This window comes from Lissotriton helveticus, chromosome 8 (genome assembly GCF_964261635.1).
Source record: "Lissotriton helveticus chromosome 8, aLisHel1.1, whole genome shotgun sequence".
Classification (NCBI taxonomy): Eukaryota; Metazoa; Chordata; class Amphibia; order Caudata; family Salamandridae; genus Lissotriton; species Lissotriton helveticus.
This window is the reverse complement of record NC_136069.1, coordinates 84,395,702-84,418,699: the sequence shown is the minus strand read 5'-3', so window position 1 is coordinate 84,418,699 and position 22,998 is coordinate 84,395,702.

Sequence of the window (22,998 nt, the reverse complement as noted above, 5' to 3'; positions counted from 1 at the left end):
TGTATCAACAAACCATTTTGCATTTCCTAAATAGCGAATTTTAAGGAATCGCTATTTAGGAAATGCAAAACGGTATGTATGTACGAAATCGCTTTCCAATAGCGATTCCTTAGCATTCCTAATTTGAGATTTGCAAATTGTTAATCGCAAATTACCCCTTCATTTCCATGGGCCAGGAGGCCCATAGGAATGAAAGTGCAATTTGCAATTAGCAATTTGCTGATCGCAAATTAGGGATTTTTCCAAGGGTGCAGGGGTGTCTCAAGAACACCCTGCTGCACCCCTGAAAAAGACATTTGGGGGCATATGGCGCACATACATGCCCTAAGGGCATGTATGGGCGTCATATGGCACCTTTGGTTTTTTTCAAAAAAGCTTTTTGATAAGAATTTGCAAATTACCACCAACTAGAAGTTGGTGGTAATTTGGTAATCCTAATGGCATTTTTTGCATATTATTTGTTTGATACATTGCATTTAAGGAATCGCAAAATTTGCAATTCCTTAAGTGCAATTGCAAAATAAGGATTAGTAAATTTTGCTATTCTTTATTTTGCATCAAACTTGTTTGATACATACCATTTGTCTAATTAGCATTCGCAAAGGCCGAAATTCGCAGAATTTCGGCCTTTGCGAATGCTAAATAGCTTGATACATATAGCGGTATATGAATAATTGGTTGGACGGAGCACAATCTTCCTGCTACCGTAGGGTTTTCCGGTTGCCAAATTCTACTGCCCACGCCCAAATCCGGAAAGAATTTTCATTGTTTTCCCAGAGGTGGATAATGAGTGCACGCTACATTAACTATTGTTTAAAAACAAAGCATGCTATCCCTCACTCTCTAAAGAGCTGTCTATGGTTAGTCTTTAGCAACCACAAAACATCGTGGAATAAATATCTGACGTCATGTCTAGAATCCCTCCAAGCAAAGGACATATGGTCATCCCCGTTGCCCATTGCAGCGAAAACAAAACTAACCAAACAAGCAAAAAGTATTTCAAGCGCCCTCGATGAGCAACGGGTCGCCCAGCTCTTTCATGGCCCCTGGGTCTCTAAATTATACACCCCGAAAATTCTCCCGTCGTATCTGGCAGCTTCTACGAAAGTGCATATAAAACTTCAATTGATGCGATTTCGTTTTGGTTTAATTCCGCTGATGGCATACAAGTTTGGCCAGGGGTACAGGAAAGGGGCATCATCTCAATGCCGCTTTTGCAAACAGGAAGAGGAAAACCTTATCTACATACTGTGCATTTGCCAAAAAACTTCGAGCCCAAAGAAACTTCTGGTTGCGTCCCCTTTGGCTTCTTCTCAACATTAGGACCTGCCAGGAAGCACTAGATGCCTGCATGAGAGGAGACTCTCCGCAGTTGGCGGCTCGTTTTGTTAAGTTTATTTTAGAAATGAATTCCCCAAAACTTGCTTTAGACCCAGCATGAGTTCCTTTCCTGGTGACATTACTGCACGTTTTTCTTTTTTTTTAATTTACAATTTTTCTGTTTTAATTGTTTTGTGCACCCTTTTACTCTTAATGTGTAACATCTATTTCAGTGCATGTACATTGCAATGATTTTAATTAATTGTGCAATAAAAACGTTTACTTTACTTACTTACCCCCACCCGACCCCCACTCCCCAAGTAGACATGTGGGCCTGTTGGGAGTGGTAGTGCAGGACCCCCCCCCCACACACACACACCCACCCTCCCAGGAGACATGTGGGCCTGTTGGGAGTTGTTCTGCTGGACTCTCACCACCCCCACCCCCCCCCAGTAGACATGTGGGCCTGTGGGGAGCTGTAGTGAAGGACCCCCCCACACACCCCCTCCCTCTCAGGGGACATGTGGGCCTGTTGGGAGTTGTAGTGCAGGACCCCCTCACATACCCCCACCCTCCCAGGAGACATGTGGGCCTGTTGGGAGTTGTAGTGCAGGAACCCCCCCCCCCCACACACACACACACACCTCCAACCTTCCAGGAGACATGTGGGCCTGTTGGGAGTTGTAGTGCAGAACCCCCACCACACACCCCCACCCTCCCAGGTGACATGTGGGCCTGTTGGGAGTTGTAGTGCAGGACCTCCCTCCACACACCCCACCCTCCCAGGAGACATGTGGGCCTGTTGGGAGTTGTAGTGCAGGACCCCCCACACACCCCCACCCTCCCAGGAGACATGTGGGCCTGTTGGGAGTTGTAGTGCTGGACTCTCACCACCCCCACCCCCACCCTACCAGTAGACATGTGGGCCTGTTGGGAGTTGTAGTGCAGGACTGCCCCCATACACACCCCCACCCTCCCAGGGAACATGTGGGCCTGTTGGGAGTTGTAGTGCAGGACCCCCCCACACACCCCCACCCTCCCAGGAGACATGTGGGCCTGTTGGGAGTTGTAGTGCAGGACCCCCCCCCACACACACACACACCCTCCCAGGAGACCTGTGGGCCTGTTGGGAGTTGTAGTGCAGGCCCCCCCCCCTACACACACACCCACCCTCCCAGGAGATGTGTGGGCCTGTTCGGAGTTATAGTGCAGGACCCCCCATACACGCCCACCCTCCCAGGAGACATGTGGGCCTGTTGGGAGTTGGAGTGCAGGACCCCCCACACACCCCCGCCCTCCCAGGAGACATGTGGGCCTGTTGGGAGTTGTAGTGCAGGACCCCCCCCCCCACACACACACACACCCACCCTCCCAGGAGACATGTGGGCCTGTTGGGAGTTGTTCTGCTGGACTCTCACCACCCCCACCCCCACCCCCCCAGTATACATGTGGGCCTGTGGGGAGCTGTAGTGAAGGACCCCCAGACACACCCCCTCCCTCTCAGGGGACATGTGGGACTGTTGGGAGTTGTAGTGCAGGACCACCTCACATACCCCCACCCTCCCAAGAGACATGTGGGCCTGTTGGGAGTTGTAGTGCTGGACTCTCACCACCCCCACCCCCCCAGTAGACATGTGGTCCTGTTGGGAGTTGTAGTGCAGGACCCCCCCACACACCCCCACCCTCCCAGGGGACATGTGGGCCTGTTGGGAGTTGCAGTGTTCACTGCTTGACCACATGCGAGCATAGGAAGGTAGGAGGCAAAATTTGTGGTTGATCGTGGTGGGTGCATTTGAGCCCTGGCCTTCACATTTGGGTGACTGTGTGATTCACATGCATGGTTTGGAGCCTGGGAGATGTGTATTAGCAACTGTGCAAGGAAGAACATGACAGTGTGATAGTGGTAATTGGTATGTACTTACCAGCCTCAAGTCCCTCTTCTATTCCTTCCAGGCTATCAGGGTGCAGTATGCCAAGCACCTTCTCCTCCCATTCGGTAAATGGTATGGGATCCGGGGGAGTGCCGCCGCCAGTGTGGTGTGCCCGCAGGTGGTTCTTGGCCCGGATGCCCTTCACCCTTGTCTTGAGGTCGTGCCACCGCCTCTGGATGTCGTGTTTGGTGCGTGGCAAGGTCCCTGAGGCATTGACTCTGGTCACTATCCTGTCCCACATGGTGGTTTTAGTTGCAAGGTGGTCTGCTGGACTAGGGTACCAAACAAATGTGGTTCCACACGGATGATTCTATCCACATGACATTCAATTCACTCCCTGTGAACTTGGGGTTTTTCTTGGGTGTCATGATGTATGATATGCAAGGTGTTGGTGGTGTAGGGTGTGCAGGTGTGTGGTATGTAGGGATGGTGCTGTGAGGGTTGGTGTGGTGAGTGTGTTGGTGTGCAGGTTGTATGTGTGTTTGTGTGTCTCTGTTGTTTCTGATGTTGTGCCTCTTTGATCCAGCTGTGCTGCAAAGGATTGTGGTAATGGGAGGGATTCCTTTTATACTCTGTGTGGTGGTTGTGTCCCAATGATTTATGGCGGTCAGGTGTTTTGTGGGTGTGTTGACTTGGGTGCTCTTGTTTGTGCTGGGGGGGTGTCATAGCGTGTAGTCCGCCATTTTTGCTTCAGTTTGACTGCAGGGGTGATGTTCATTAGGTCCTTCCGCAGCCAAGCTCTGTTTGTCGATGCTTATTTTCCGCGGCGGTCGTGGAAGTTGGTGAGTTCCGTTGGGATGGCGGGGTTATCCTAATTGTGCGTCCGGAACCTCCGAAGTGTGGCGGCGGTTGAGCCTGTTTCTGCGGCATTTGCGTCCGCGGTGGACGGTGTTTCAGTGGTTCCGTCTGCTTGCGCCGGTCTTTGGTGTGATCCATCCGCCGCGGTCGGGGAGTGTTGCCATAAATATCCTAATCGCACCGTTTATCCGCGGAGCGGTCGGGAGTATTTTTTCCGCGACCATGGCGGACGGAACCCGTTTACGTCCGCCATCCTAATAGGCCTCATAATTTGTTCTGGGATGATGCAGGCTCTGAATAAAGCTTCTAACCCCTGCACCTCCCAGTCTTTTGTGCCCCAGACAGTTTTCGTCTCGATGGTGTCTCTCCAAAAATGATAACCTAATGTGGACAGTTGAGCATAAAAGTTCGCAGAATAAATTTGTTTAGTATTGGTCAACATACTTTTCAATCCTGTCTTATTTACATTTTTAAAGTAAAAAATTTCTGGATTTGTGATGTTAAAACCTGATAAGTATGGACATTTTCCAAGAAATGTTTTAGAGCTGCCCTTTGGCGGCGTTGTGCAATGTTCCCATTGATTATAAGTAAATACATTTCTAGGGTTTGCAGATTTATGCAAATGATGATGACCATAATGATTAAAACAATACATTTGTTCATAATCTGATGAACCTTCTAAAAATTTGTGCTAAGGCTAAGGCCCTTTCTTATGCTACTGCAGTTTGAACCGCTGTCAGAATTTTTTCTGTTGAAGTGAATTTCATTTCAGCTTGTGTGTACAAGTGTAATTTGTAAGCTATTGGTACCTTTTCACCTTCATTAAAGGTTAGGTAGGTGAATCCGCATCTTCCTGGGAAGATTCTGATCACAGGTTTGCGTACGTTTTCGCTTGTCTGTAGCTGTGTTTTGGCTAACATGTCTGTTAGTAATGAACGCAAAATTTCTGTGTGTTTTTGAGTCCAATTAGTTGATTTGAAATCCGGTTTGATTAGTTCGTAGAGAGGTCTAACCCTTTTTGCGTAATTTAGAACATAAGTTCTTCCGAAATTCAGGAAACCTAGTATTGACTGTACGTTTTTCACCGTTTTTGGAGGTTGGAGCAGCGCATACTTGAAAGTTCATATCCCAGAAATAGGACATTGAGGTGGGCAATTTGTGATTTCTTAAAGTTGAATTTGTACCCTTCAGAGGCGAACCCAAGTATAATGGTGTTCACTCTTTCCAAGTGCCTGTCCAAATCATCGTCTGTAAGATAGATGTCATCGACATAAGATAATGCCTCATCATCATACGTTTGTAGTAACTCTGTTACTCTGGCTGAAAATAACCCTGGACTATTCTTGAAACCCTGGGGGAGACGACAGAACTTTCGATGTGTCCCCATTGTTCTAAAGGCGGTCAAATACCTGCTTTCAGTTACAATGTTTTGACAGAAGAAACCATTGAAAATATCTAATGTCGTTTTGTATTTTTTGCGCATGATGTTATTCATCAGTGCTGCACTGTGTGAATTTTGTACTGCAAAAGTTTTGCAACAGATGTTTAAATGTCTATAGTCCAAAACTAGATGATATGTATTGTCTGGTTTGGAGACAGGAAACAAAGGATTGTTCATGGACGAGGTGCATGTTTCAATCACCCCTTTGTATTCAACTTGATCTAAGATCTCCCTGACCTGTTTCTTAGATTCTTGCTTAACTTGATACTGCCTTTGTGCAGTTGGTTGATTTTTTAACTGTATTTTATAATGAGGAGAATCCTCATCCCATCCCACATGATTTTAAGATAATGCTGGAGCCTGGGCCACTGCCCATTTTCTGGCATAAGTGTATTTTTTATGAATTAAAACATGATTTGAGAAGGCTGGCATAATGATCTCTTCGCCATGTGTTGTGTCAAAGAACAGGAGTAAAAACCCATCAACCTTGTTGGGATTGGGGTAGAGAATTATATACAATAGACAGTATCCCAACTGGTATTATTTGTGGACAATTATGAAGGATATCTATACAGCATTATCCAAGGAACGAGAACAAGGAGACTCAATTTGATTTTCATATGTGCTCAAGACATCATTTTTATCAGCATTTTCAAGAATATAGGGCAGGTGTAATTACAGTTAGAATCAGCACTGCAATTAATAAATAACAGGTGACAGCCCAAAGTTGTACAAGGTGCACGAGTGCAAAGGTGAGTGGCACTACGGCGACACAAGTGACAGTGAGAGCAGCGTGGACGGCGCAAGTGTGTTTTGAACAATTATATACAGTGAGTAAAAACAGAGTGGTTTTCAAACAGTTCAGTTTTTTTTCCCCATTTTTTCGAGAACCACTGTGTGAAGGGCGCCTAGTATCTTGCTGGGAAGTCAACGGCGTTTTGATCCATGAAAATAAGGATCATCATCAGGACTAAGGGGCTGGATGCAGTGCTGTAAGGGAAGGAGATGGAGAATGAGAGGCGGGAAAGGGGGAGGACTGTAGGGCTTAAGGGGTGGGGGGGAGGAATGATGCTCACCGTCTAGCAACTGATTCCAAGTAAGGAGTTCCGGGGTGGGGGATCTGTGGGGAAGTCTCGTGGGACGTCCCGGTGCCGGGTGACGGTAGTGTCCGGATTACCCCCTTAGGTAACACAATTGCCAGGGATCTGAGAACAAAAGACGGAAAGACAATTATGGGTGTGGAGCTCGAGGGTCGGGTGTCCCTGGAGTCCATGGTAAGAAACAGGAGGAAACTTACCAGGGGTTAGCAGTCAAGACGTGAATTATCCGGAACCGGGTGGTCCGTTAAGGGCGAGAGCTGATCTCGGAGGGGTAAGGCGAGTCAATCTGTGGAGAAATGAGAGGGGTCAAGGGTTGGAGCCGATCTGGAAGGAATCGGATCAGCATAGGAGGTAGATAACAACGAGGAGCATTACCTGGCCTCGAGGTATGGGCAAGCGAGTGAAGCGCTGTCCAGGGGTTGCTATGGCAATCTGGTTCCCGGGACCGAGCTTAATAGAGATAGGCCGAATAGGCACGCCAGATGACGTGGGGCTGCCTAAGGATGGTAGGGCCGCAGGGATAGGGCGGCAAGGGTAGGGGTGGGGAAAGGGGCGGAACTCCTATCACAGGAGTGACACAGGAAAGGAGGTAGGCTAGATCGGAGGCAGGCCAGAGGTGTGGACCGGTGTGGATGACCCAGCGAAGAGTCAGCTGGGTCAGCGAGGGGTCATGACGGGTAAAGGCAGATGTGAAGCATGTGACCCATGGGTGTCTGTACAATAATGTCAATAGGAGGAGAAAACAGTTGGAACAGCAATTAAAGGAACAATTGAAAAGCAAAGTACACGCTTTGTATTTACATTAGTCCAATATAGAGCATACATCATCGCTAAACAGAGGTGCAATGGATTGGCAATGAGCAATGTCTAACTAGAGAGTGACAAGGCTGAAGGGAATTGGCAGTCCACTTTTGCAGAGAAGGCAGGGGGTGAGCGCAGGCAGACAGGGGATCAGATGGTGATAGTACTATTCCACTCATGAATGGTATTTAATCCGTTGTTGACGGAGTCACAGAGGGTCATCCTCCTGCATTCACTTTTGTTCAAGAGGGATCGGATGTCGCCCTCTCTTGTGGGTAGTGTCAGTTGTTCAATAACTTGCCATTTTAAGTCTGTGTCCTTATGATTTTTCTCAAGGTAGTGGTTTACCAGGGGCGTCGTGGTCACTTTGCAGTTAATGTGGCTTTTGTGTTGCACGATCCTGTTCTTGATGGTTTGTGTGGTTTGACTGTGGTAAATAAATAATTAATTACCGGTACTATTTTTCAATACAATCAATAAAACAGGTAGCTCAATAAATAAGAGTCAGGATGCGAGGTATCTTGAGTCGACAGGCTTTAATCAAGCATAAAGGACAGGAACAGGACAGCCTGTACGGGAACGGAATAAAGGCAGCTGCCGGGGGCAGGATCTGGGAATAAGGCTTAACATTTAACATGGGTGCACAGTATATATACTTAAACAAATACATTACATTCAATACAGTAGGCGTAGCAGTAGGCGTGACTCGTAGCAGTCGCGAAAGATAAGGGCAAAATGATGTAACAAGAAGGCGTGTACAGGGCGTATACATAGACATGTGATGTAAACGTAACAGAAGTGTCATAAACGGGGCGGAAACATGGAGGGGGCTACCTGAGCAGCTGGGACCTCTAACCTAGTGGTGCGCGCAAACGGGCAATGACGTGTTACCAGGGAGAACTGGGGGCTATGACTTCTGCGCTAGAAGAGGAGACTAAAGTCTGGAGTGTCAGAGCGACATGTACCCAAGGCATATCTGGTATCTGGTGTTTGGAGTACATATTGATAGAATCCAAAAGTTATCAGGGCAAAGGCTAATAGACACTAAGACTGGTGCATGCATAATTCTACATGTATTGGGTGTGCGAGGAATATTCTATGAATATTAATACAGTATTTCTCTTACATGGAGACATAAAGGCTAGACCATGACGGAAACTATTGATGCGATTCAGTAGCTTAGGAATGCAGAGAAGGAGGGCTGAACTGATAACTGGAAGCATAACATACTCTTGGCAGACTGGGAGGCAGAGCCAGGCCGGGCCGGGCACTGCGAGGCATGAAGTAAGCGAAGGGTCAGGGATACAGGTGGGGGCTGTATCGCTCCTCGGAGAGGGTTCAGGAGACAGGAGCTGAATCTGAGTCCGGGCCCTTTTGAGGCCTAGAAACGGGGACAATTCAATGAATTAACGTGCACACTGTGAAATGTGGCAACGTAGGTTTACATAGGCCTAATATTCGTTGGCTTCACGAGGACTGGTAGCTGGCATACTAGAGATGGACACAACTGTAATTGCGTCTTTAATCGATCAGAGGGGAATACATGCATATCGATCATGCACATATAACATAAGATGGGGAACACGTAGGCACATATAACATGGCAAAATTTACTTTTCCACATTCCCTCCTTGTGCCCTACGTTTCCATCAGGAAACATCAATATTCATGATACCATCTATTATTTCATATAGCATCATCTGTTCGTCTCGATTTGTCTTGGAACGAGATTTAGGACTAGGAATACAAGAGGTAGCACACATGCCGCAAATCGCAGGGCCACATTGTATACAGAGGCAGCAACTGAATATGATCATTACTGCAATACCTAGGAATGACAATACTTTCCATCCCCAGGCAGATATGATGCTCCAGAGCCAACCGGACCATGTCCAGGTGCCTGGATTCTGGTGTAACTGATGGGCAATTTTATGAAGTCTGGTTATAGCTGAATAAACAGACGGCGCATTATTAGGAATGAAAATGCAGCAACTAGATCCGATGACTCTACATGCTCCTCCTCTATCGGCCAGTATGACGTCAAGAACGAGACGATTTTGGAGCACGACAAATCTCATAGCAGATTGCTCTTCAGTTAAGTTACCTAGAGCAGAAGTAGTCTCATTCACTACTGCTTCAAGGGTTCTGGTTAACCTACGTATTAGCTTACTATTCTGGATAGGTCCTATAAAGAAGAAGAAACCTTTATTGAAGTCTTGATACTGTTCTAGAGTAGTTTCAGTTTGATCGACAATTGGGGACTCGATCTCCCTTCTATGTCTGACGTGTACTAGATGTGTGTTTCTGTGATAATCAGATGGGGCTAGAAAAACTGGTGGCAGTAGGAAGGCAATGTAACATGTTCCATCCCAATCGAGGGGCAGACGAACATATGCGGTCTGACCACAAACAAAATAAGAATGACGTGAGGCTTTGAAAATAGATTTCCCACTGTCACTATACTTGACAATAGTAGTACAATCACTATGTCCTACATGTGCGGAACCATTCTTTCTGACACATAATTCGCCTTTGACTGGTAGTACTGAAATAGCAGGCAAATCTGGAGTAGTATCAGACTGAACATTCAGGACCATGAAATTCGAAGAATAATTACCTAAATCATATACTTCATTTTCTAGATCTAACCCTGTTCTATGGGAGAGACCTTGCTTGTCTGGAAAACATGTTCTATTCAGAAGGGACATATCATTGGAGGATGACGTTAAAGTGGACCATGCTCCACACAAACCATTATGTGAAAACGGATAAGGAAAGAGTGGCAGAACTCCTTCGGTGTCTGGAAAGGGGGGAGTCGACCACACACCCAACAATTAGTGGCATTGCTGGTCTGGTGTGAATAGTGTAACATTCTGATGAATGTGTTATTTCGCATAGCAAGACGATAGGATAGCTCGTGAGGAGGCAGATCACTAAATGTGTGCTCTACTGTAGCATTAGAAAACATATTTACATGTGAAATTGGAACACATAAATGTAAAGCATAACTTGTGCAGGTAACCATTAGACTCAAAAATAATAAGAAACTTAGAACAATAATACATCTTATAGAGTTTTGACTAACTCTCTCACTGTGGGGGTCTATCTCATACATGTCAGGAACCTGTCTAACCGTTTCACCCGAGAGGGACTTAGACAATTAAACTGGCTGACTTATTTTACTAGACCGGAGTTTCTGTTTATACTCCTGTTGCGGAGTTTTCTCTATCAGGGGAACTTTGAGTTCAGAGTCTGTTTTTAGGCAGTCTTTAGGAATAAGGCAGTCCTTAGCAAAAGTCTTTTCTCGTAATCCATGGAACTTCTTTATGTGGCTCAGGTGGACCCAGCCTTTCCTCCCCTCGAGTTTTACGGCGGTCCTTGTTGTAAGCAAAACCATCCGGGGCTCCTTCCAGCGGGGCTCCAGCGGACTTGAACGATCAAAATTCCTCACCAACACCAGGTCGCCTGGAATGACTTCATGCGGTTTCACCTCGGTGTTGTCTGGAAATGCGGCGGCAACCTGTGAACGACAAGAGTGTAGGGCAGACATCAAGGAAGCTAGGTAATCTGTCAGCATATTACTGGAAACATCTGTAATACTGCGGGGTCTAGGTGTACCCCACATGTTTGGGGGGCGGCCGAATACGACCTCATACGGGGACAGACCTGATCTGGAATGTGCAACCATCCTCATATAAAATAAAGCAACTGGCAGGGCAACTAGCCAGTCTACACCTTTTTCTCTAGATACTTTTGCAATGCGAATTTTCAAAGTCTGATTATGTCTCTCTACGAGACCGACTGCTTCAGGATGGCGCACACAATGGAACTTCCACTGGTACCCTAACAGAAGGGAAACATGTTTCATTAGCTCAGATGAGAATGGCTGGCCGTTATCTGAATACACGACCCTAGGGAGTCCATAGCGGGGAAAGAATTCACGAACCAACTGCCTGGCAGTGGTCGCGGCTGTGTAATCTGGAACTGGGTATGCTTCTGTCCACCTGGACAAAGCGCATACAACTACGAGGACATACTTGAAACCTCGACATCGCTCCATCTGAATATAATCCATCTGGAGGACTTCAAAAGGGTGGTCAGGAGGTTGGAATCCACCTTGTTCCACCGGGACACTTTTACCTGGGTTGAACTGACAACATATCATACAGATACGGACTTTCTGCTTGGCTGCAGCTCGTAAGTGCTTGTTGAACCAAAGGTTCTGAATACTGTCTAACATAGCTTTTTCTCCTAGATGTGCTGGACTATGTGCGGTATTAATAGTGACTTGAACCATAGAGTCGGGGAGAAACCATGTGGCCTTTCCCTTCGTCAACCATCCTTGATCTGTCTGGACCCCTCCTTGTTCGGACCATTTCTTGATTTCTTCGGGAGTAGCGTGTAACTGTATGTCTATGACATCTTGTGTAGGGTCCTTGACTGTCATACAAGTAGTCTGATCTGGAGTGAGTGTCTGTATCATGTTAACTGAAATGTCTGGGGTCTGAGCTGTAAGCTTGGCTGTTCGATCTGCTAGATCGTTACCTTGGGAAATGATGTCAGTAACTTTCGTATGTGCCTTGCACTTCATGATAGCAATAGCTGTCGGTAAATGTATTGCATCTAACAGAGCTTGAATGAGGAGACCATGCTGAATCTTGGTTCCATGAGAAGTCATGAAACCTCTCTCCTGCCAGAGCACTCCAAAGTCGTGTACGACTCCGAATGCGTAACGTGAATCTGTATATATGTTTACTTTCAGGTTCTTAGCACGTATGCAGGCTTGGGTCAGAGCAACTAGCTCTGCTGCTTGAGCAGACAGGGTGTCAATACGATGTGTTTCTATAACTTCGGTGTCAGTAGTCACTGCATACGCGGCTACTAGTTCTCCTGTACTAGTTCTCATACATGAACCATCCACATAAAGTGTCAGGTCGGGATTAGGTAATGCAATGTCTGTCAGGTCTTGTCTTGGCTTTGTCATAGTGTTGACAACTTCCACACAATCATGTGTGGCAGGATTTGAAGTAACTGACGGTAACAGTGTAGCAGGATTTAGAATGTTGCAGCGTCTGATTTCTATGTGTGGCTGGAACAGTGTCAGTTCATAACCTGTTAAACGTGCAATTGTCAAGTGCTGAGTCTGTGTTCGGTTTAAAAGAACTTCCACGGAATGTGGAACTTGTACTGTCAGGGAGTGTCCTAATACTATGGAATCACTTTGTCTGATAGCTAGAGCTGTGGCTGCAACTGACTTGAGGCACGCAGGCAGAGCCTGGGCTACTGGATCTAATGTGCTCGAAAAATAAGCACAGGGCTTGTACTGTCCTGCTTGATCTTGTGTGAGAACAGATAATGCAGTACCATCACGTTCTGTGACAAAAAAGTGTAAAAGGCTTACTGTAGTTCGGTGTTGCTAGAACAGGTGCTTGGCATAAGGCTTTCTTTAATTCATTGAAAACAAGTGTATGTCCCTGGGTCCAAGGGAGGACAGTCGATACGGCTGCCTCCTGTGTCATTAACTGTATCAGTGGCTTGGCTAGAAATGCATACTGAGGAATCCATTGTCTGCAATAAGAAGTGAGGCCAATAAAAGCTCGTACCTCCTTCTGTGTCTTGGGCTGTGGAAGACTCTCTATTAACTGATACGGTCTGGTGTCAACTGCCTACCCCACTTGGACAGTAAGTTTTCCTAAGTATACCACTTGCTGGACACAGAATTGTAATTTGGAAGGGGACACCTTGTGCCCCTGCTCGGCCAGAAAATACAGGACTGTTAGTGACGCTCGCTCGCAGTCACGTTCAGAACGGGCTGTGATCAGTAGATCATCGACATACTGGAGCAGGGCAGTGTCAGTTGGCATGTGAATATTGTCTAGTTGTCTCTTAAGTGCTTGACTGTAAATACTAGGACTTTCTGTAAAACCTTGAGGAGCTCGTGTGAATTTATAGCTTCTTCCATTTAAACAAAAACCGAAAAGGTACTGGCTGTCTGGATGAATGGGGACACTGAAAAATGCGTTCTTGAGATCGATAACTGTGAAGAATGTAGCTTCAGAATCAATGGCTGTCAATAGGGAAGAAATATCTGGGACTACTGGATACTGGGGTATGATACATTTATTAAGCTCTCGAAGGTCAATCACTAATCGATATACTGGAGGTGCATTTGGATCAGTACGTTTCAGGACTGGAATGATAGGAGAATTACATACATTGGAGTCAGTTTCTACAACCACTCCTTGAGCAATAAGTTCGTCAATAATTTTGGATAAGGCTGCTACAGCCTCAGGTGGCAATCTGTACTGTCTGATTCGTGGCAAAACTATACCTTGCTTGAGAGTCACACGATGGGGTGTGATATGCATACAACCTACATCAGTTGGACCTTGCGCCCATAAATGCTGTGGTACATTCAATAATCTTGGATCAAAATCACGTAATACATAATGACCTTTAAAGTCACGTAAAAACAATCGGACCCCTTCTGGGGAGCAGCAAATTACTGCACCTAATTCTTTTAATGTTTTAATGCCTAACAAATTTTCTGGACATGCTTTCGTAAGTAACAAATCAGTAGTTCGGGACAATGGACCAACTTCTAGAGTAACTGGTTTCGAAATTTCATTAACAATCGGCTTTCCTGAAAATCCAAGGGAAACATTTTGAGAGCCTGAGAGCGGAGCCCCTGGAACCTCGTCATGACTGATAGTAGTCCTACTTGCCCCTGTATCAATCAAAAACTTTCTGTCCTTCCCTAATACTTGACTGTGTACATAGGGACCCTCTTGATCTACAGGTATCTCGATGAGAGGCAAGCCTACCTCCCTCTCTAGGCTGTTTCATGAATACTGTTGATACTCTGGATACTCGGACTGGGCATATTGGTACATCTGCTGTGTAACATGCTGTGTTGCAGCGATAGGCTGCGGTGCTGAAACTGTCTGTTGTGCATTCTGTGGTGGCTGAGAAGTCTGTGAAACTTGTTCTTGTCTAGCCGGACGTGGTCTTTCTTTAGTCTTGCCAGTAGCTATGTTGTGTTTCAGAACTGCACACTCGTTTATAAAATGACCTGGCTGTTTACAGTAATTGCAAGTCCCTTTAACGGGAGCTGCAGGATGACTGGCTTGATTCGGACCCCTCTTCTGACTGTCTTGTGGAACAGATTGTTCAACTAATACTTTCATTTTCGTATCTTTCATACGTCTCCTTTCGTGTTCTTGCTCTTCCCTGATTCTGTTCTGGTGATACTGGAGCATTTGTAACATCTGTGACGGAGTATTAGCTTGCCAACTACTTTCGACTTTCAATACTCGATTTTTAACTTGTGGACTTGAATTCTCGACCAATTTGGTAACAAAGAGATGAGGGTACGATTCACTACTTGTCTTCAGACCACTGTTAATAATAAAACCTTTTTCAAATCTAGAATAAAAATCACTAGTGTCTTCATCCTGTTTCTGTTTACAAGCTGAGATTGCATCCCAATCTTCCTTTTTCGTGGCTAGTAACCTTGGCAAAACCTGTATCAATAACTCGGGCAATTCTTTAACTTTACCCCCAAGACCGGTACCTGGTACTCGTGAATTATCTTCAGCTTCTAGAGCTGTCCAATCTATCTTTTTCTCTCCCACCTCCCATTCTTTTTCCTTGAGTTTTTCATATACCCCTGCGGGCAACAGGACCTTTAACATTTTAATGATATCAGGATACGTGTATTCTCCCATACGGAGCATGTCTTTTAATTCTCGATGGAACCCTGCTGGATCTTTGTCATGACAGGGAATTAACTTTTTCATCTCTAAGAGTTCCATCTTTGTGATAGGGGTGTAAACAAATACTCGTTCTAGATCACCACCCGCTGTCCTAACTGGGTGTACTTCTCGTAACGGGTGCTGTCTATCTATGTAGAATGATTTACTTTCTGGAGGTGAGACACGAACAAAATGCGGATTCAGAAACGTTCAATATTTGTGGCGCTGTTCTAGAATGATACTAATTAAATCGGTACCTAGGCCTCTCCATCTATACTGGAGTAACTCGTTCAGAACATCATGTAACGGACCTGGATCAGAATGCTGTCCCTCATACAGTGTAATGAGGTGCTGGATCATATACATACCCACCAGTCGCTGCTCGGCTGGGGGCAGTTTCAGAAACATTTGTGCCACTATTTCGTCTGGAAAAGTGGTAGAATCAGTAGTCCATCGGACTGCTGATCGGGCTAGTTCTTGTTCATGCATGGTACTAAGTTCACTATAACCGATTCGTGATTTCAGAATGTGATCGGTAGCTTGAAATACTTGCTCAAGAGAACCTTGTTCTGGTGCTGGAGGAGGGAAAACGTTCTTGTGTTCTAGGCGTGAATGTCGGTCGGGAAGTCTAGTTCTACCTACATACGCTATTCTGGAGGGATTCTCGTCGTCTACCTCTTCAGTATCAGAGGCGTGTTCTTTCTCGGTTACTTGTGCTGCTTCTCGTTTCTCGTGTAACTTTATTATTTCCCTACGGATCTTCTTGTACATACTCTCTATACAGTTCTGTGTCTTGTGTCTTCCCTCGGCTATATGGTCACTCCACCTGGTCAGGACTTTCATTTCTTCCGGATCTTTATCCGGATAATCTTGTTCTCTTATTAAACAATTAATTAGAAACTTTAAAAGCATGAGCTGAGTCTCGACTTTTCTTTGTGCCATGGCGTCGCCAATACTTCCTGGATCTACTCCTGTACGGATGAAACGATATATTCTGTCTAGATAACCTTTCATATTCGGCAGGGTGTCCAAATATTCGGTCACCCGTCTTACACGCAATGAATACAGGACCATATCATCATCGCCTGGGACTGGATCATAACGGCATTCGGTAAGGGCTCGCTTGATATCTGCAACTGACTGAAGTTTGGGCGAACGCTGTAACGCTCGTGCATGTAGCTCGAGTAACGTTAGACGTCTGTGTTGAGGCGGGGTTCCAGGAGGACTTCCCCCCACTGCTCCTTGACTAGAATCGTCGACGGGTATTGTACGTGCTGGGAGAGTGACTGATGTAGCGGGTACATGTACTGTAGGCTGGGCCGGGGGTACCGTAACAGGTGCTGCAACGGGTGCCCCGGTGGCTGGAGGAACAGGAATTACATTATTTACGGGAGCTGGCGGAACAGGATTGGCATATTCTGGAACTGTGTCGTCCAAATAGGACGAGAGAAAAATATCAGCTGCGGTCGGTTTGTGACGTAGCTTAATCGGAACTAATGGTGGCGGAAAATTACATGGTGCTTCCGGGGTTGCTTTTGGCAAGCCCTCGGCAAGAAGAGGATACATACCCTTAATAAGGGAATTTCTCTGTCTGTCTGACTGTTCGGCTTTAACTCGTTCACCTACTTCGATTAATTCCCTTTCTTGGGCTTTTTCTGAGGATTCCCTACTTAATTCTGTTTTTCTGATTTCTTTTTCTGTTCTTCTATGAGATTCTTTGCGCCATAACTCGATGGCATCTTTCTGGGACTGTCTGGCTTTCTTTTTCCATAATACTTCTTCTACTCGCATGATGCACTCGGCATCCCACGTACCTGATACGGGCCATCTATATTTCTCGTCTAATTCCTTGGTGTAATCCACCCATAAGTCTAGATATAATATGGCACTTAAGCCATGCTTATGATACATAAAATGACCTGGACTGTCCCTAGGCGGGACAGGAACTGCTTCCTCGAGCAATCCTTTTCTGGTTTTTAACTGACGTAACTTCGAGAATAGAGGCATTCTAGGCTGGAATCTAGGCACAATACAATACACGATAAACACAATAATAACTGGAAAAACAAATCACTCATACCACGACATTGAAAACACATGAAATAATATTTAAAATAACAGTTCGGACAGAACACATGAATTTCTCGAGAACAGAACTTACTAGAATGACTAGATGCACTGCTAAAACAGCACGAAACTTACCGGTCCCATAAAGAGACACGTCAGGACCCGCGTCCACCTAGGTGAACACTTCGTGTTGGATCTGCGTACCCAAACCCACGGACCAGAGACAAATTAATTGACCCTGTCTAGATACTACCCCAGCAACGGTACTCACCGGGCAGCAAGAACGGAAGGCTTCGGACTGGACTGGACTGCTACGACGACGGACTACGAACTTCGGACTTCAGTTACAGGTGGGCCTCCGGATACCTCGGACCTTGGACTCTCGGCTTGGGCTCTGGTCGGGACTCGCCGCGTTCCTCACCGCCTCGTCTGGATGCTGGACCGCAACCTCCGTCTCCTCCGTGGGCCTGAGGGATACTTGAAGCAGAAATATCTGCACGTGCACGGTATGGTTCCGTCACGGCTGCAGAGGATCAGGGGGCCTGCGTGGCTTCTCCGGCGCGTGGGGAAAGGGCAAGTCCCTATTCGGGCGCCATTATGTGGTAAATAAATAATTAATTACCGGTACTATTTTTCAATACAATCAATAAAACAGGTAGCTCAATAAATAAGAGTCAGGATTCGAGGTATCTTGAGTCGACAGGCTTTAATCAAGCATAAAGGACAGGAACAGGACAGCCTGTACGGGAATGGAATAAAGGCAGCTGCCGGGGGCAGGATCTGGGAATAAGGCTTAACATTTAACATGGGTGCACAGTATATATATATATATATCACCAAACCATTTTGCATTTCCTAAATAGCGAATTTTAAGGAATCGCTATTTAGGAAATGCAAAACGGTATGTATGTACAAAATCGCTTTCCAATAGCGATTCCTTAGCATTCCTAATTTGAGATTAGCAAATTGTTAATCGCAAATTACCCCTTCATTTCCATGGGCCAGGAGGCCCATAGGAATGAAAGTGCAATTTGCAATTAGCAATTTGCTGATCGCAAATTAGGGATTTTTCCAAGGGTGCAGGGGTGTCTCAAGAACACCCTGCTGCACCCCTGAAAAAGACATTTGGGGGCATATGGCGCACATACATGCCCTAAGGGCATGTATGGGCGTCATATGGCACCTTTGGTTTTTTTCAAAAAAGCTTTTTGATAAGAATTCGCAAATTACCACCAACTAGAAGTTGGTGGTAATTTGCTAATCCTTAATGGCATTTTTTGCATATTATTTGTTTGATACATTGCATTTAAGGAATCGCAAAATTTGCAATTCCTTAAGTGCAATTGCAAAATAAGGATTAGTAAATTTTGCTATTCCTTATTTTGCATCAAACTTGTTTGATACATACCATTTGTCTAATTAGCATTCGCAAAGGCCGAAATTCGCAGAATTTCGGCCTTTGCGAATGCTAAATAGCTTGATACATATAGCGGTATATGAATAATTGGTTGGACGGAGCACAATCTTCCTGTTACCGTAGGGTTTTCCGGTTGCCAAATTCTACTGCCCACGCCCAAATCCGGAAAGAATTTTCATTGTTTTCCCAGAGGTGGATAATGAGTGCACGCTACATTAACTATTGTTTAAAAACAAAGCATGCTATCCCTCACTCTCTAAAGAGCTGTCTATGGTTAGTCTTTAGCAACCACAAAACATCGTGGAATAAATATCTGACGTCATGTCTAGAATCCCTCCAAGCAAAGGACATATGGTCATCCCCGTTGCCCATTGCAGCGAAAACAAAACTAACCAAACAAGCAAAAAGTCTTTCAAGCGCCCTCGACGAGCAACGGGTCGCCCAGCTCTTTCATGGCCCCTGGGTCTCTAAATTATACACCCCGAAAATTCTCCCGTCGTATCTGGCAGCTTCTACGAAAGTGCATATAAAACTTCAATTGATGCGATTTCGTTTTGGTTTAATCCCGCTGATGGCATACAAGTTTGGCCAGGGGTACAGGAAAGGGGCATCATCTCAATGCCGCTTTTGCAAACAGGAAGAGGAAAACCTTATCCACATACTGTGCATTTGCCAAAAAACTTCGAGCCCAAAGAAACTTCTGGTTGCGTCCCCTTTGGCTTCTTCTCAACATCAGGACCTGCCAGGAAGCACTAGATGCCTGCATGAGAGGAGACTCTCCGCAGTTGGCGGCTCGTTTTGTTAAGTTTATTTTAGAAATTAATTCCCCAAAACTTGCTTTAGACCCAGCATGAGTTCCTTTCCTGGTGACATTACTGCACGTTTTTCTTTTTTTTTAATTTACAATTTTTCTGTTTTAATTGTTTTGTGCACCCTTTTACTCTTAATGTGTAACATCTATTTCAGTGCATGTACATTGCAATGATTTTAATTAATTGTGCAATAAAAACTTTTACTTTACTTACTTACCCCCACCCGACCCCCACTCCCCAAGTAGACATGTGGGCCTGTTGGGAGTGGTAGTGCAGGACCCCCCCCCCCACACACGCACACCCCCACCCTCCCAGGAGACATGTGGGCCTGTTGGGAGTTGTTCTGCTGGACTCTCACCACCCCCACCCCCCCCCCCCACCCCCCCCCCAGTAGACATGTGGGCCTGTGGGGAGCTGTAGTGAAGGACCCCCCCACACACACCCTCCCTCTCAGGGGACATGTGGGCCTGTTGGGAGTTGTAGTGCAGGACCCCCTCACATACCCCCACCCTCCCAGGAGACATGTGGGCCTGTTGGGAGTTGTAGTGCAGGACCTCCCTCCACACACCCCACCCTCCCAGGAGACATGTGGGCCTGTTGGGAGTTGTAGTGCAGGACCCCCCACACACCCCCACCCTCCCAGGAGACATGTGGGCCTGTTGGGAGTTGTAGTGCTGGACTCTCACCACCCCCACCCCCACCCCCACCCTACCAGTAGACATGTGGGCCTGTTGGGAGTTGTAGTGCAGGACTGCCCCCACACACACCCCCACCCTCCCAGGGAACATGTGGGCCTGTTGGGAGTTGTAGTGCAGGACCCCCCCACACACCCCCACCCTCCCAGGAGACATGTGGGCCTGTTGGGAGTTGTAGTGCAGGACCCCCCCCCACACACACACCCACCCTCCCAGGAGACCTGTGGGCCTGTTGGGAGTTGTAGTGCAGCCCCCCCCCTTACACACACACCCACCCTCCCAGGAGATGTGTGGGCCTGTTCGGAGTTATAGTGCAGGACCCCCCATACACACCCACCCTCCCAGGAGACATGTGGGCCTGTTGGGAGTTGGAGTGCAGGACCCCCCACACACCCCCGCCCTCCCAGGAGACATGTGGGCCTGTTGGGAGTTGTAGTGCAGGACCCCCCCCCCACACACACACCCACCCTCCCAGGAGACATGTGGGCCTGTTGGGAGTTGTTCTGCTGGACTCTCACCACCCCCACCCCCACCCCCCCCCCAGTAGACATGTGGGCCTGTGGGGAGCTGTAGTGAAGGACCCCCAGACACACCCCCTCCCTCTCAGGGGACATGTGGGACTGTTGGGAGTTGTAGTGCAGGACCCCCTCACATACCCCCACCCTCCCAAGAGACATGTGGGCCTGTTGGGAGTTGTAGTGCTGGACTCTCACCACCCCCACCCCCCCAGTAGACATGTGGGCCTGTTGGGAGTTGTAGTGCAGGACCCCCCCACACACACCCACCCTCCCAGGGGACATGTGGGCCTGTTGGGAGTTGCAGTGTTCACTGCTTGACCACATGCGAGCATAGGAAGGTAGGAGGCAACATTTGTGGTTGATCGTGGTGGGTGCATTTGAGCCCTGGCCTTCACATTTGGGTGACTGTGTGATTCACATGCATGGTTTGGAGCCTGGGAGATGTGTATTAGCAATTGTGCAAGGAAGAACATGACAGTGTGATAGTGGTAATTGGTATGTACTTACCAGCCTCAAGTCCCTCTTCTATTCCTTCCAGGCTATCAGGGTGCAGTATGCCAAGCACCTTCTCCTCCCATTCGGTAAATGGTATGGGATCCGGGGGAGTGCCGCCGCCAGTATGGTGTGCCCGCAGGTGGTTCTTGGTTCTTGGCCCGGATGCCCTTCACCCTTGTCTTGAGGTCGTGCCACCGCCTCTGGATGTCGTGTTTGGTGCGTGGCAAGGTCCCTGAGGCATTGACTCTGGTCACTATCCTGTCCCACATGGTGGTTTTAGTTGCAAGGTGGTCTGCTGGACTAGGGTACCAAACAAATGTGGTTCCACACGGATGATTCCATCCACATGACATTCAATTCACTCCCTGTGAACTTGGGGTTTTTCTTGGGTGTCATGATGTATGATATGCAAGGTGTTGGTGGTGTGGGTGTGCAGGTGTGTGGTATGTAGGGATGGTGCTGTGAGGGTTCGGCCAATCTGGGAATAAGGCTTAACATTTAACGTGGGTGCACAGTATATATACTTAAACAAATACATTACAGATGACGTGGGGCTGCCTAAGGATGGTAGGGCCGCAGGGATAGGGCGGCAAGGGTAGGGGTGGGGAAAGGGGCGGAACTCCTATCACAGGAGTGACACAGGAAAGGAGGTAGGCTAGATCGGAGGCAGGCCAGAGGTGTGGACCGGTGTGGATGACCCAGCGAAGAGTCAGCTGGGTCAGCGAGGGGTCATGACGGGTAAAGGCAGATGTGAAGCATGTGACCCATGGGTGTCTGTACAATAATGTCAATAGGAGGAGAAAACAGTTGGAACAGCAATTAAAGGAACAATTGAAAAGCAAAGTACACGCTTTGTATTTACATTAGTCCAATATAGAGCATACATCATCGCTAAACAGAGGTGCAATGGATTGGCAATGAGCAATGTCTAACTAGAGAGTGACAAGGCTGAAGGGAATTGGCAGTCCACTTTTGCAGAGAAGGCAGGGGGTGAGCGCAGGCAGACAGGGGATCAGATGGTGATAGTACTATTCCACTCATGAATGGTATTTAATCCGTTGTTGACGGAGTCACAGAGGGTCATCCTCCTGCATTCACTTTTGTTCAAGAGGGATCGGATGTCGGCCTCTCTTGTGGGTAGTGTCAGTTGTTCAATAACTTGCCATTTTAAGTCTGTGTCCTTATGATTTTTCTCAAGGTAGTGGTTTACCAGGGGCGTCGTGGTCACTTTGCAGTTAATGTGGCTTTTGTGTTGCACGATCCTGTTCTTGATGGTTTGTGTGGTTTGACTGTGGTAAATAAATAATTAATTACCGGTACTATTTTTCAATACAATCAATAAAACAGGTAGCTCAATAAATAAGAGTCAGGATGCGAGGTATCTTGAGTCGACAGGCTTTAATCAAGCATAAAGGACAGGAACAGGACAGCCTGTACGGGAACGGAATAAAGGCAGCTGCCGGGGGCAGGATCTGGGAATAAGGCTTAACATTTAACATGGGTGCACAGTATATATACTTAAACAAATACATTACATTCAATACAGTAGGCGTAGCAGTAGGCGTGACTCGTAGCAGTCGCGAAAGATAAGGGCAAAATGATGTAACAAGAAGGCGTGTACAGGGCGTATACATAGACATGTGATGTAAACGTAACAGAAGTGTCATAAACGGGGCGGAAACATGGAGGGGGCTACCTGAGCAGCTGGGACCTCTAACCTAGTGGTGCGCGCAAACGGGCAATGACGTGTTACCAGGGAGAACTGGGGGCTATGACTTCTGCGCTAGAAGAGGAGACTAAAGTCTGGAGTGTCAGAGCGACATGTACCCAAGGCATATCTGGTATCTGG